The 12930-nt window shown below is 37.2% G+C and overlaps 1 long non-coding RNA gene across 1 annotated transcript in view; it reads left to right on the forward strand.

Moving 5' to 3' along the window:
• LOC136853626 (uncharacterized) overlaps positions 1-12930 on the forward strand; it is a 79202-nt gene that overhangs the window by 17916 nt on the left and 48356 nt on the right. The gene's annotated exons all lie outside the window — the stretch shown is intronic.

Below are 12930 nucleotides of genomic sequence, written 5' to 3' on the forward strand. Positions count from 1 at the left end.
GGAGAGTGATAAGTGACCATTTTCCAATAGTAATGAATATATCTTCTAATCTTCTAATCCTCTGTAGGGGGTTGGTGCCATCAGTGCACCTCACGTGGTGCACTGTAGGCATTGCTGAAGGTTATTTGCAGTATCCCTTTGGCCCCTAGCTGCAACCTCACTCATTCCTTTTGCTGTATCTCCGTTCTTATTCTCTTTATTCCATCTGACTTTCCACCCTCTCTTAATAATTGTTTCACAGTGCAACGCGAGGTTTTCCACCTGTTACACCTTTCATACCCTCTTACTGTCAGTTTCCCTTTCAGCATTGAATGACCTCATAAGTCACAGTGCTTGGCCTTTGGCCTAAATTCTGTATTCCAGTTTGATCTTCAAGCTTACCTAAATGGAACATTTGTAAAGCTGAGTGGACAACATTCCAGGAACACAGCTCTATAGATGACTTGGTTGATGACTTTCCCTCTGTAAATGATGCTCTTGACTTTTTCAATACAACTGTTTTCTTGGCTGGTCTTCAATTAATACCTAGGACTTCACACGAATTTATCCGCCGTCCAGTTCCTTGGTGGACTCGTAAATGCCAGGAAACACAGTACTATGAGGTCAGCTGTCATCTCATAATGCAGATGAAAATGTGAGTCTTACCGTATGAAATTTCAAAAAGCAAGAGCTCATTTCCGCATGGAAATTAAATAGGCACAAAAGGAATCTTGGACGATTTTCATATAGTCATTAAATTCAAAACACCTCTGACTTTAGTTTGGAAGAGAATTGGAAAAATAGCAGGCTGATTTACCCCATGTCAATCTCCAGTTATCAAGATCAGTGGTAATGAAGTAGCAGATCCCCAGTTAGTGGCAAATGAGGTTGCTGATCATTTTGCTGATGTTGCAAAGAAAAATGATGATAGACCCCATTCAAAGAAGGCTAAGGGAACAGGTAGAAATTGATAATATATCAAAGAATGGAAAATACAGTATATCTTTTATTATGAGGTAGACTGAATCACCCTTAAGTAAGTGTAGTGAATCAGCTCTTGGACTGGATGATAAAACATACTCAGCGATTAAGCATTCACCAGAAAATTCCAGATTCTTCATATGCCTTATTAACAGAATTTTTTTAGAACATTTCTTCCGTAAGCTATGGGAGATGTTAAAATTACTACCATTTGTGAAACCTGGGAAAGACCTTTTCAAGACAAGAATTATCGTTCCATTGCACTGATTGATGGCGGCGAATCCACATTTGATGTGGTACTTGGAGCTTGGTAAATACTTGTTGCCTGCTCAATGTGGAATCTTCAGTGTAAAGCTTTTGCTAACAAACAGCATCACATCATTGTTTTCTTTGATCTTGAGAACACCTGCGACATAACATTCGGAGGTTTTTATGAATGTAACCTGAGAGGCAGTTTGTCTCTTTTTATCAATGCTTTTTTTATAGGCTATTTCAGATTTAAATTGGAGCAACAATGTCAGATGTATTCAACCAAGGAGGAGTGCCGCAAAGTAGTGTTCTAAGTGTAACCTTGTTAACCTTGGCAATGAATGGGGTATCCAAAATAATTCACCCGTATGTAACTTACACCCTATTTGATGATGATCTTTCGATATCTTGTGCAGTAACAAGGATGGCAGTAGCTGAATGCCACCTGCAGCTCTGTATTGATAATATAGTAATGGTTTTAGGTTTTCAGTTTGTAAAATAGTAACCATGCACTTTAACCGTACAAGGAGTCCATCCTGATCCAGATCTGTTTATACACGGGCAGAGAACTCCATGTGTTGGTGAAACAAGGTGTCTTGGGTTGATTTTTTAGTATAAGCTGACTTGGATCCCACATCTGAAATATTTTAAGAGATAATGCTTGAAAGCAATGAATGTCCTGAAAGTTGTCCCACAGCTTTCAGGACATTCAATTTTAGATGATACAAAGCTTTATTGTTTTCAAATTAACTTCTGGGTGTGAAGTCTGCATTTCAGCAAAGCTTAATTGCCTTAAAATGCTTAATTCAATTCATCATGAAGGAGTAAGATTAGCTACAGGAGCATTTAAGTCATCTACCACAGAGAGCATGCTTGTAGATGCTGGTGAGATGACTCTGGATCTACATTACCAACATCTGCTGGTTCGGAGCTGGTACAGATTTCAGGGGCTCCCTAAGTCCTTAACCAGCATTTGTATCAGAAATGAAAGGCATATGCAAGTTTATGAAAATGACCCAAAGCAACCCCAACCATTTTTTTTCCTCAGAGTAAAATGTAGAACCAGTCAACATCCCAAGGACGGAGGATTTTAGCAGTTAAATATTTGGTTCGCCCCCCACCTGGAACCTTCCAGAAGTAAAATGCTGTAGATATTTTAATTCGACGAAAGCAGAAATGTCCAATAAGGCAATGAAATCAATATTTTTAGATCACAGATTATGGAATAGCTATCGTTAGTGAAAAGGAGAGGTAAAGAAGTGTATTTGTTCAGGTTGCCTTCCTAGGTTTAGGTTCTTGGGAACGAGCAAGCTGATCATGTAAGTGTGTAGCATGTGTGTATTGTAGTGTATATATGCACAGCATGTATGTATTTACACATATTATTAAATAATTAAGATATTTCTTCCGGTTTCTGCACCATGTGGAGGGGGGAGGCCCATGGACTGGAGGCTTTTCTGCAGATGCCCATCCGTTCCATCTCCGCAATGCTTTTTCGCCTCCTGCAGGCGCTGAGGGGGAAGCCTGAACTTGTGTCGGGGCCCTTTAGTCACTATATGGTGGTATATGCCGTGCTTGGCTGGGGCCCCGGGGACTTGGCGGCTCGCTAAAACACCTCGGGAACTCCGACAGAAGGTGTCGTACTGGGGGGCGACGGGCGCTGATGGTGGGTCTGGGTCCCGCCGTTAACGGAGAAGATCGGCAGGAGTCGGGATCGAGGGGGCGCGCCACGCCCACGTCGACTAGTAGGCCGGTGCGCCAGAAAATCGGCCCCCAGGAGTGGGGTTCCCACGTCCGCGACGATGAAGTCCCAGGAGTAATTCTGGCCAAGGATGGAGATCGACAGGAGCCTGGTGCCGTGGGGAGAGGATGGGGTTCCGTTGGCGGCCGTCAGGAAGGCGGCCGGGTCTGGTGTCTGGTTGCGGTCCTCTCTGGATGCTGGGAAGACCGACTTGAAGGCTCCTGTGTCGACCAGCATCATCCTGCCGGAGACGGTGTCGCGGGCGTAAAAAACCTACTGTTTTTGAGGCCCTGGGTTCTTCGGCTGCCATGGCGGCCTGTCCTGCTGGCCGCCACCCCCGTTTTTTGAACGGTTGAACGAGCAGGGCGCAGGCAGTTTCGGCGTCCTTTCCGAACCACTTGTGATAGCGACAGAAGCCCGGGACCACCGTCTACTGTGGTTCGTGGGCGTTTGTTGGCGATGGCGTTGACGGGCTGCTCGTCCTCTTCTTCAGGCTGGACGGAGCTGACCGGCTGAGTGGCCGGTTTTAGCCGTTGTGAAGCCTTGACGGAGTCTGTGAGGTGTTGTGCCGCCTCTGAGGTCCTCGACAGGCATGGTGTAGGGGTGAGCGATCTGGTTGCGTTTTCGGGAGGAGTTGGCGAAGGAAAATTTCCCGTCTTAAGCTTATCTCCTGCCGCTTGTTCGTGTCACCGGGACTGGTGTTGACAGGAGATCTCGACCATGCCCCAAGCGTCTCTTGGATCGAGATCGTGGCGTGGTTATTAACAAGGTCGATAGCACGCCGGCCCGCTCGGCGATGGGCAGGAGCAAGCTTCGAGGAGGAACTTCTTTGTAATGCTGTATGTGAGGGTGAGTGTTTGGTACCCGCGAGATGAATTTGTTGTACACATCCTCCGAAGGGCGTTGAGCACTGTGTCGGCCTGTAGGATTTCGTCCGTGAGGTCCGCGATTCTGAAGTGGCTCTCCACCCTGCGCAGCCATCTCGATGGGTTGCCCTGCGTAAACGGCGGCAGCTTTAGGGTGAGGGCGGCCCGCGAAGTGTTGCCCGGCCGTCGTGTGTTCGGGGCGCTGGTGTGGAGTTGCGGGAGGGCCTCGATGCGGGGCGGGCGCTGCGCGATGGGAGGTAGGTAAACCTTAGTCAAATCCGCGTTTAACTGCATGAAGGAGGGATATCCGTCCATGCTCGCTCCTTTGACCCCTTACTGGAGTAGGATACTGCGCGTCAGTACGCACTTTCGTGCGCCGTGTGGGTCCGCTAGTGACGCTGATGGGGTACGCCGACGAGTCAGCACGCTCAAACGCTGGTTACAGCGCCGTGTTTAGGCCGCTAAGAGCGTTTTTTGGAGAAACCCTGGAGCCAAGACTGAGTCGCCGTGTGAGTCCGCTAATGGCTCCGGGATACTCCGGGGGTCACCACTGTAAGGTGTCAAAGAAACGAGCAGGTAAAGGTTACTGCTGGTTTATTACAGATCCAGGCGGCTTATATTGCGGCCGACTGACGCCGGGCCGTGAGAGACAATGGAATTGACTGTGACCTGAGGTCGAAACAATAAATAATAATATACAGTGAACAAGTACGAATTACAATACGAAACATACAGAGACACAATATAGATACAGTCTTGATGCCTGTGAATGAAGAAACATGTGATACACAATGTGTGACATTCGTATAAATACCATAAAGTAAAAATGATAAAAATGCGTGACCTGGCACGTTTTAGGCGTGACTAATTTAGCTTGAAGAAAACGGGAAGTCACCAAAGAAAACAAGCTCAGCGGAGACTTAATTAATGGCGCCGCCGAAACACTATCCTGGCGCCGAATTGGTGACTTTACAAATCTTTCTGTTGTGATATTTTTCAATTATTTTTTTCTGTGATCTTTAATAAATCCTACAACGCTGAGGAGAAGTGTAGTTCTCTTTATTTGTGAACAGAGAACAAACACGAAACCCCTGTTTATCTAACCTTTTGCCCAGTGACACACAAAACATAATTTCAGGTATAACATTTACAATATTACTGATGAATAACGGAGACATTGCCCTGATGAAGGTACAGATTTACAAAACGATGTAACGGTACGAAATTTGTAAATAAAAGGATCTTTTCGTGATAATTACGATTAATTTTGTTTTGGGAGATTTAATTCCGAAAGGGTGAAGGTAATTATTCATGCTTAGCCATCGAGTTCACTGCTCACGGGTATTGCGCGAAAAAAAGTTGAATATAATGAAGTAGTGCATTGAAAATCCCGCCATCTCTCTCTCTCTCTCTCTCTCTCTCTCTCTCTCTCTCTCTCTCTCTCTCTCTCTCTCTCTCTCTCTCTCTCTCGTATTCTGTTTCTCTTTGACGCGTGCCACTCTGAAGACCTCATTATAAGTTTTTATCTCGGGAGGCTTTGGCTGACGCGCTCTGATACGCCGCCAACGTTTCTCAAACGTTCTCCCCAGAGCGGCCGGCGTTTGTCCCTCCTCCGCGATGCTTATTAAAGGTTGAAAAGACCTCTGGAGGGTGAAATGCACCTGAAATTGAACATGGCCCAGCGACGGAGAGAGGGGAGAGGGCCAGGGGAGGGGACGATGATGAAAAGGGGAAGAAAGAGACGCGGAGAGCTAAAGGAGATTGGTTTGAAGGACACAGAAAGTGTTACATCGAAGAAAGGTAGTCCTGGGGTCAAAGAGAGTTTGTGGAGGTTTAGAAGGGGAAGCAGCAGTTGAGATGATATTGCAAGAAGGTGCGCATAGGAGATACACTGAGTGTTGTAACGAAGATATTGAGTGTAAAGGAATTATTTGTTTTCTGTAAATAATTACGTTTGGGAGCCGCCCTTATAAATTGGTGGTATTAATATCAGCAGCGGAAAAGAATCTTTTACAAGAGAAACAAATTAATATGAAATATTTAACATGATTGACGCAGATAAATCTGGTCATGTTACCATGTAGTACCATGGGGTTGGCGTTTTTTTTTTTTTTTTTTTTTTAAATGAATATTTTATCTGTGGCGATCTTTGAGTTGGTGTTATTAGAATGCAAAGTATCCTTACCCCCTTCCCGTTTAATTTTTTTAGTCACAAAAGCTGCAGTAAGCAGTTTTGATAGCATCTGAGATCAGATACTCGTGAAAGGCAAGTCATAACATTTCGTCTGTAAGATAAAGTCAAATGGTGCCTTTTAGTTTTCTGAAAAGAACGCTATTTTGCCGGCTTTGTCCGCTCCGTCCGCACTTTTTCTGTCCGCCCTCAGATCTTAAAACTAACTAAGTCTAGAGGGCTGCAAATTGGTATGTTGATCATCCATCCTCCAATCATCAAACATACCAAATTACAGCCTTGTACCCTCAGTTGTTTTTATTTGATTTTATTCAAGATTAAAGTTAGCCATAATCGTGCCTCTGGCAACGATATAGGCTAGGCCACCACCGGGCCATGGTTAAAGTTTCATAGTCCGAAAGATAGATATATTTTCGGTGGCCTTGATTATACGGTGTACAGAAAACTCGATTGACTTCGGCGCATGTTCTACTTGTTATTTATTATCTTCTAGCAAAATCTTACGAATAACTGCACCTTTAACTTCCAACGTAGGATATGTATGAAGGTCAGAAATTCAATTTTCTTCTGATGCTTATATAAAATACCTCCCCGTCAGATGATAGGGGACAAATTTGTCTTCCACTTACAGATCGACGAAGTGTCTTTAACTGAACAACAGTCCACTCAGTATGTATGACTGCCAAGCTTGAAACCAAGGCAAATGACAATAACATACAATAGAAGGCTTGGGAGTAATGGCAAGAGTATTGTATAGAGCAGACTCATAGCCAGTAAAATCGAAGTGAATTTTAGCTTGCATTGAGAGGTTGGTCATTTAGAAAAATTTCATTCCAACCCTTCTGTAGAATGGTATAAGAAGAACCTATATAGATAAAAGAATAACGGAAAAGTACAAAACACGCCTAGGTCCTTGCACCGGGCGTTTTGGGGCCATAATGCGTCATTCCAAAAAAATGATACTAGCGTATTTATATCTGAAAAGTTTAAAAGTTTCCAAATTCACAAAAATTGTGAAGGACTGAAACTAGCCAGATGGCATTTACCGCATTTTGGATTTATCATCCAGATCGGCAATCGAAACAGTAAGCTTTGTAAGAGACCTGAAACTGTATGGAGGAAAATTTGTAAAGAGCAGAATAATCTGTATGTGAATGGTAGGCCATTTATAAGGAAAAGGAATTGACCAAGGACGATAACAAATCATTGAGGGAGACACCTACGAAGATAGGTTTAGAGGCGGATGTAGTGCAGCCAGTGCCGACAAAGGGATGATGGTTATATACGAAATTTGAGATCGAGTTTAAAGGGAGGTGGTAAGAAGCCAACGGCAACTTGTGTCAGTTACCAGAGGATAATTACCTCTGTATCTCCTATCTGAAAGTCAGTTACTTTAGCATCCCATCGGAAGATCAGTAACTCAGCATTTGAAGATCAGGTAACTCAGTAATCCGTTGTTGTTTTAAACTCTTGCATTCATAACTCCAAGGAATCGTAAGTCAGAGATGTCGAAGATTCCTTACAGGTTCTGCCGAGGGGTCGGCATGCCTGCTGTCTAGCATAAAATAAAGTCAAATACGGTTCAACCACGCTCTTGGTAGAGATTGACTTAGAGAGAATATAGCGAGTGGTCTTTTATGCTTTATTTCAAATCTTGTTAACCATTTTTCTTTATGGGATGAGTTGTTTAATGGGACGTATGTTTGGCCATGGGACACTTAATATTTAGCGGTCTCCTTTGTGTGACCAGCACAAAGTTAGGTTTTTAAGTAACAGGTTATTCGATTAAAAGACAAATTTGTAGTGCGAATAGCCAGACTACTAGGCATTTCCAATGGAGAAGTGGATGTGGGAGGAGGAAATAAATGGGAGAGCGCCAGAGAAATTAAAAGGGACTGGGGAGAAGGGGAGGGTGAAGATATTGGGGGAGGGAGGGATTTGATTACTGACATATCAAATAACTTGAAGAATGTTAATATTGCCGACTCTCGGGTAACAACATTAATTAAGGAAGACCCACGAAGTCTCTCAGTGATTGGGTCATTAATTAAGCCACAGATAACTACTCACTGAATACCTGCACATGCTGTCGGAAATTAGTTTGAGCAGCTTTTGGAATTGGAAAGTTTATTATACTATTATGCATCTGTGTATTCTGCGCTGCCTCCGTGTCGACTTGGTCACTCTTTTTGGAAGCTGTTTTATTGTTGGTTTGGAAGTCGGCCAGTTTTCGTATGAGAAGTGGTTTGTTCTCGTTTTTGGAAGTATTTTTAATTTCAAAATACTTTTACTTTAAATTTTACTTTGAATAAATTAATTTTTACAAGTTGTAAATCAGATTCAACGGTTGCTGTCCTTGGAAGGAAGGCAGTGATTTTCATATTAGCCTGATCGTTCTTTTTAGAAGCTGTTCACATTCACATAAGAGGTTTTTGTTAACTCTGGAAGACGTTGAGGCTCATATAAGCTGTTAAAACTTTTGTGGTTTGTTTGTTTATTTCCTTCCATTTCATTCGTGAAGAACTGGGCTTTCATATGAAGGCGAGTATATTGAAGCAGGAGCAAAAGAAGTTTGTCATAAGATATTAACACTGAATTAATAGGAAATTTTTATTTCCTATTATGTGTTCAAGGTCCAGAGAATATATTTTGGAACCTTGCCCATGGCTGTACAACTAAGAAACAGTAGTTTGCGTAAAGTGTTTCACAACTGTTCTACTGTACACCCCGCGTCCTGTGCACCGTAGGCAATACACAGTTTTTTTTTTTTTTTTTTTGCAGCATCCCTTTGGCCCCTAGCTGCATCCCTCTTTTATTCCTTTTACTGCACTGTACCACCGTTCATACTCTTTCTTCCAACTTCCTTTCCACCCACTCCTAACAATATTGTTTCGTAGTGGAAGTGCGAGGTCTTCCTCCTGTCACACCATTAAAACCTTTTTACTCACAATTTCGGTTCCAGTGTTGAATGGCCTCATAGGTCCCAGTGCTTGGCCTCTGGCCTAAATTTTATATTCCACTCCACTGCAATATATGAACTCGTAAATTGTGTAATACCTTGATTAACTATTTTTAAACTAGCTCTCTCTCTCTCTCTCTCTCTCTCTCTCTCTCTCTCAGTTGTAGATTTTTCTCAGTAATTTGGTGTTTGGAACTTTATCATTTTCCACCCTTGGTGACCACATCTATTCCCAGATAATTCCTGTATGTGGATGACAAATTCTTAAAGGTAGACCTTGATGTAATGAGGTTTTGAGGAGATTCATTATCTTGAATTGCGTTAATGGCCTAATGGAGATAATTGCCAAGAGCATTGATTTTTTTCCAAAAATTGCTTGATAAGTGGTCTTTTTCAAATGCTAATCACTAAAATGCGGGATTATAGTTATTTGAAACCTCACGTGTGTAAACCTTGCATAGCTTGCTTTCTCTTTAACATACTTCAGAATCTTTTATTAAATCTTTTAGTTCTTCTAAAGTTAGCGCTCTTTCCTTGGGGACATACAGAGATGGAGATTTTATCCTTGCTACGATTCTCATGGGGATTGTAATATGGATCAGTTATGTATCTTTGTTAGGGAGGCGGGCCTTCTCAACAAAATTTAGACCATGTGTATATCAATATGTGTTTGTGCAGTGTATATATATTATATCTGTATATATATACTGAGATCGACCTACTGCTTCATTGGTCGACGGTTCGAATCCCCATATAAGGAGGTTATTGTATGTAAGGATCCATTTCCTGCGACACTACCAGATTTATATTATGTATATATGTATATATATATATATATATATATATATATATATTATATATATATATATATATATATATATATATATAATGTGTGTGTATATAAATCATATACCACCAGGAAAAATTATATTTACCGGTATCAGTATATATTTCTAAGCCATTATCAGGACTGGTCAGTATATAATAATATATATTATATATATATAGTCAGGATTTATACCTAGTCTTTAATTTCTATTATATATATATATACATTATATACATATATAAATAATATACAGAGTTATATATAAACACACACACGCATATATATATATATATATATATATATATATATATATATATATATATATATATATATTATATATATATATATGTATATATATATACATACACACAAACAATATAAATATGTAAACAGTAATGTAATACCATCATATAAAAATATATTATAATCTAGAAGAGACATATTATTTATTATAAACATGACGTATACCACAACACAGATATTATTCGGCATTCTTATATATAATCTTATCCTTCTACAAATACTCGTATTCGAAAAAGAAGCCATTTCATATAATATATGAACCGACTCGACCGTAACAAATGCTGCTAGCTATACATTTGAACGATAGAATATAACAGTCCGCGTTTCTATATTATATACAAAATCGCATCATATCAGGAACTTTAGAATACCCAGAAAGTGACATCAATCATATATATGAGATTGTAAATAAACAATGAGATCATATATAATATATGAGATAGTGTGGGAAGATAATTTCTTGGAAGACATTTAGCCATGGCTGTACGAGTATTAAGAAATAAAATATCTACTGTATGAACTTCAGGTAAAATAGCCATAAAATTCTTTTTAGTTTATTCTGAAAATTATATATGTTGTGCCAATATATATCTGTCCGTCCGCATTTTCTGCCCGCCGTCACATCTTAAAACTACTAAGGCTAGAGGGCCACAAATTGGTATGTTGATCATCACCCCAATTATCAAACGTACCAAATTCCAGCCAAATCTATCCTCAGTTTTCTTTATATAAATGGTTAAAGTTAGCCATAACCGTATGTATTCTGGAAACGATAAATGATATATATACCATATATAGTGGTTAAAGTTTCATATATATAGCTCAATACAGCATATATACCGGGATTGCGAAATATAGATCTATTATTTATATGGCCTTATATATATATATGTAGCGGCTATCGGCGCATTATAAATTTTTTTATATGTGGAGGTTTAACGGCATATAATATGCAGATTACACAGTATTACTTTCCCTATAGAAAGATGCTGTGATATTGATATTTCAGAAACAAGTACATCTAACAAAAAATGTAACAGAGGCAGTAACGTCTCATGAAGCCAGTTTTGGTACTGTCTTATCTTATAGAATATAGTATATATATACTGTATATAGTTATGTCTCTGTAGTTTTCACAGTTCCTTTTGATTTTATAGAATGGGTATTTTATCAAAATTTATCATACAAAGAATCCTGGAGAGACTTTTTTTTCATGAACTATGGATTATTATATATTTGTTTAAACTGTATTTTAAATATAATGTTGTGGGCCATGAGATATGAATATATATATCATTATTTTACTGGAATGAAAGCCAGGATATATATAATACAAATGACAATATATACGAGACAATATTATATATGTATATCCTGTTATTTTACCAACTCTATAAAACCATGAGCAAAATCACATTAATTTTTAAAAATATGTAATGTCTAAGTGAGTTGAATTCCTTTGTCTTTTGTGATAGATTTTTAAAACAAATTTTAAACCAATTTTGTAATTATATATATATAAATATTATATAAATGGGATATATATATATATATATAATATATATATATAATATATATATATATATAAAATATATATTATATACATATATACATAGATATATATATACTGACTTGATATATATAATATATATAATATATATATATATTTATTTAGATATAATCAACATAATATATATAGAAATACTGAAATATATATATATAATTATTGATATATAAAAAACAAACACAAACCAGTAATTAAAATATAAAATATATAACATATATATATATACTATATATATATAATATATATATAATAATATATATATATATAAATATATCAGGTCATATCGGCAAATATATAATGTAAAATAGTAAACAAGAAATATATATACTAAAAAAAAAAATAAAAATTAAATATAAATAAAATATTATATATATATAGTTAATAAGCCGATATATATATATAGCCTATATATATAAATCTTCCCCCATAATATAATATTATATTCATGGGCATAGATATAATATATATATATTATATATCCGTCGTCATATATATATATATATAATATATATATATATATAATAATATATATATATATATATATATATATATAGTTAATACCATAATATATATATGGAGATATATAATTTTATTCATTTTCTATATATAATTTATATGTCTCTTATAACCTATATATGTATATAATATATATAGATATATATATATATAATAATATATATGAATGCCTTGGTATATATATGTTTACTTATATCTTTATATATATATATATCTATTCTAGTTTATATTATTAATTTCTATAATATATATATGTATATATATATAATATATATGTATATATTTCTCTTGTTCCAATATATAACACTAATATAGGGCACTATAGATATGTAGTATATAATATAGTATGTTATACATATATAATATATAGATATATATAATATATGTATGTATGGATATATATATAAGATGGGAGGGCATATTATATATGGTGGGATATATATATATAAAATGGAAGGATATTATTTGTAATATATTATAAATATATATAATTATATTTTTATATATTATATATATATATATATATATTATTTATATATATACAAATATAAATATTTATATATAATATATATATATAATATATATATATATTACCTATATATATATAACACAATGGATATATATATATATATATATACTGTGAATATAATAACTGCTGAACGACCGGTCGTTCATATTATATATAGTGACAACTAACGTATATATTATATATATACATATCTCATATATATATATATATCTATATATAT

This window comes from Macrobrachium rosenbergii, chromosome 3, assembly GCF_040412425.1.
Source record: "Macrobrachium rosenbergii isolate ZJJX-2024 chromosome 3, ASM4041242v1, whole genome shotgun sequence".
NCBI lineage: Eukaryota > Metazoa > Arthropoda > Malacostraca > Decapoda > Palaemonidae > Macrobrachium > Macrobrachium rosenbergii.